The following is a 4,112-nucleotide window of genomic DNA, read 5'->3' as shown; positions in this document are numbered from 1 at the left end:
CCATAGTTCGGGTTGTCCCTTCACTCTTCCCCAGGGCTCTGCTTTGGAATTCCTCTTTTGGTGGGACACCAGAGGTAACAAACCTGAAAGGAGTCCGCCCATCCCACAGATTGACGAAAAACAATTGGGATCGGGCAAAATCCACAGAGAGGAAGATACGTCCTTGGCCAATGAGACCTCCCCAACATTCCACGGCCATCGCTGAAACAAAATCCAGAGACAAAAGCCTGAGCAAGCTCCTCAGACTCGCTCATTCTTCATATCCTGAAGAGTTCTTCTCATGGTTTGTACATCGGGCGTGCCATACCTACGTCCCCAAACTTAAGCTGAGTTTGTGTTTTCAGTCTTCTGTCCTCAAAGTCCTGGGCCACACTCCCTCCAGGCTGGGGCCCCTGGAGCCACACATTAGGACTGCCCCCACCAATCCATGGGAATTCTGCCCATTCCATTGTCAAAAGTCGTACAAATTAGGAGAGCCCAGCAAAGTCCCTGAGGCCATCCCAATAGTGTAGGTCGCCTGGGACAAAAAAGGGCGGTTGATACCAGCTGAGAATCTACCTCCACTCATCAACCTCCACTCATACCAAGAATATTGAACCAGACAGGACCCGAGGCCATTATCGGATCCATTGCTTTGGTTTACAGGCATGTCTCCTCAAAAGCCTGGAATCCAATACCAGCAGAGGGGATTTCCTGAGGCACGCATCAGAACAAATCTCTTCTCCACAAGGAAACATGTGCATGGGAGCTATGCCAAAGCCTAGGAGAATACTTCAGGGTCCCCGTGCCACCTCCCCATACCAAGGCCCTCATGGACACAAACACACATTAGGACCCATCATCTGGAAAGTGCATTTCAACTCATCCACCCCGGTTGCTCCCGCAGATCCATTAGATCTAAACTGTCTTGTTGCTAGGAGACAATTGGAAGGCGAGGCGAACTTCCCAGGCATCCATCCTCGAACGGTGCTCTGGAGTCATTCCATATGGGATGTCCTGGAGCTGTCCAACAGGTCTCAATTGTCCCGCAGAAGGAATCCTTGAAGGGGGCATCCCACATCTCCCAACGTGGAAAACCTCCATGGCCTCGAGATTCCGCTCCCTTCATGAAGGGGCCGTCATGCACAGAACCTCCAACCTGCGCCAACGTCGGATCCTCGCCCTGACTTCAGATGCATGAGATATTGGTTCAGATCTGCAGGGGGTACATGCCGTGCCCTCACCCTGAATCCGAAGTCTAGCTTGTGTTCTCAGACAACCGTCCTCACTCTCCTGGCCCCGACGCCCTCAAGTTCGGCAATTCTGGACCGACAATGAAGCACTCTGCCTGCCCTCTAGAAAAAATATATTGCCTAATGAGCAGCCCAGGCAGCTTAAATGAAGATAAATCTACACGGCACTCGAATGTACCCAAATTATATAGTCTAACCTGGGCACTAATGCACTGTCTGACACAACCTGAGCCCGGACCTGCTGACCAACACCCAGACAGCTGACCGCACCCTGAGCACATCAGACCCGCCATGGCCTTAGGTCATCATCTCTTCCCTACCTCAGTTTTCAGGCTTCAGAACCTAGACCTTATCTCCAAACACTGCCCATGGGTGACTGTGATGCAGAAATCAGAACTCTTCCTGACCCATGGCAAGAAACCTTGTGGTTGGCATGTTGTCCAACGTTCAGTGTAGGAGAAACCAGCATTCACCCTGAGGCCCCGCCCATTCTTGAGTGCGACGAGAGCATAAACACGCATTGTGACCTAAGCGTGAGTCCTGTCTTCTAGTAAGTTCTCTCAGTGGCTGGACCATTAGATGTCCTAACGGGCTTGACATGTCCCTAGTCCCCAATTTTTAACCAGATTTCTGGTTGTCAAGTCGTCCTACCCCAGGGCTCTACTCTGGAATCCCTCATTTGGTGGGACATCTGAGGTTGAAAAACAAAATGAAACAAGTCGAAAACAACAAAAAAACGGACTTCTTCCATCCCCAGAATGACCCCAAACTCTTTGGACGGGTCCTAACCCCAAGAGAGTAAGACTCGTCCATTTCCCATGATGTCACCCGGCAATTTCACGACCATGAGTGACACGATATCCAGAGACAAAAACTTGAGAAAGAGCCTCACACTTGCCCTTTTTTCATATCCCGAAGTGTTCTCCTCATGGTCTGTAGATCAGTCCTGCCACCTATGACCCAAAACATAAGCCGAGTTTTTGTTTTCAGACAACTGTCCAAACAGCTCTAGCCTACACACCCTACAGGCTCAGGGCCCTGGAGCCAAACCTGAGGACTGTACTTGCCCTCTCCAAGGGAATTGTATGTGCCCATTCCAATGGCCACAACCCTACTAATAGGATAACCTCCAAAGTCCCTGAGGCCATCCCAATAGTTGTGGCTGCCCAGGACAAACAGGGGCAATCTGAGCCCATCTGAGCACCTACCTGCACTCAGACCCGTAGACTGATGTCCCCAGAGGCAAAAAGGAACGAACAGGCCCCTAGGCACTAATCGGATCCATTGCTTTGGTTTCCAGGCATCTCTCCTCAGAGGCCTGGATTTCCATACCAGCATATGGCTGTTTCTTGACTCACCCATCAGAACAAATCTCATCTACACATGGGAAACATGCACGTTGGAGCTGTGTCAAAGCCTCTGTTTAGGAGAACCCTTCAGGGCCCCAGGGCCACCGCTTCATTCCAAGGTCTCCATAGACACAAAAACATATTAGGACACATCCACAGGAGAGTCCATTTCAACTCAGCCTCCTCGGTTGCCCCCCACATCCAGCAGATCTAACCTGTCTTGTTGCTTGGAGACAATTGGAATGCGAGGTGGGCTACCCAGCCATCCATCCTTAGAACCCTGCTCGGAATCGTTGGCCTGGAGCCAACCAACAGGTCTCAATTGTCCTGCAGAAGAATCTTTGCAGTTTGGAGCTTCTCACAACTCCCATCGTGGGAAAACCCCCATGTCCTCGTGATCCAACCCCCTTCAAGAAAGGGCCATCAGGGAAGAAAGTCCAACCTGAGCGATCGTCTGATCCTTGCCCTGACTTCAGATGCACGAGCTCTCGATTGAGGTCTGTAGATTGTGCCTGCCATATCCTCACCCAGAAACCTAGGCCTAGCTTGGGTTCTCAGACTCCGTCCTCAGACTACTGGCCCACAAGCCCTCCAGTTGGGCAATCCAGAACTACAATGCCGCACTCTGCCTGCCCTACAGAAGTAAAACATTGCCCTCAGGGCTACCCCGAAACCCCAAATGAGGATCAACCTGCACGCCATTCGGCTGTACCCCAAACATATAGGCTGACCTGGGCACTATTTCCCCTTCTGACCCAGCCTGAGCCTGGACCTCCTGGTCCCACACAGACAGCTGGCCACACACTGAGCACATTGGACCCGCCATGGCCTTAGGTCGTCATCTCTTCCCAACTGCGGTTTTCAGGCTCCTGAACCTAGACCTTATCTCCAACCACTGCCCAGGGTTGAAAATGATGCAGAAATCAGAACTCTTTCCCCATGGCAACAAACCTTGTGCTTGGCATGTTGTCCAACGTTCAGTGTAGTTGAAACAATCGTGGCCCATGAGGCCCAGCCCATGCTTGCGGGCCACATTGGTCACAAACACACATTGTGACCCTCAGCCTGAGCCCAGTCCTCAGGTAAGGCCTCTCAGGGCCTATATAAAGAGACAGAATATTGGGCTTGCCATGCCCCTAGGCCCCAATTTTTAACCATCGTTCGGGGTGTCCCTTCACTCTACCCCAGGGCTCTGCTTTGGAATTCCTCATTTGGTGGGACACCAGAGGTAACAAACCTGAAAGGAGTCCTCCCATCGCACAGAATGATGAAAAACAATTGGGATCGGGCCAAATCCACAGAGAGGAAGATTCGTCCATGGCCCATGAGACCTCCCCAACATTCCACGGCCATCGCTGAAACAAAATCCAGAGACAAAAGCCTGAGCAAGTGACTCAGACTCGCTCATTCTTCATATCCTGAAGAGTTCTTCTCATGGTTTGTAGATCGGGCGTGCCATACCTACGTCCCCAAACTTAAGCTGAGTTTGTGTTTTCAGTCTTCTGTCCTCAAAGTCCTGGGACACACTCCA

The sequence above is a fragment of the Mustela nivalis genome (genome assembly GCF_964662115.1).
Source record: "Mustela nivalis genome assembly, contig: HAP1_SCAFFOLD_63, whole genome shotgun sequence".
In the NCBI taxonomy this organism is placed as follows: domain Eukaryota; kingdom Metazoa; phylum Chordata; class Mammalia; order Carnivora; family Mustelidae; genus Mustela; species Mustela nivalis.
The sequence above is the reverse complement of the archived record's forward strand: the minus strand, read 5'-3'. Positions refer to the sequence as shown.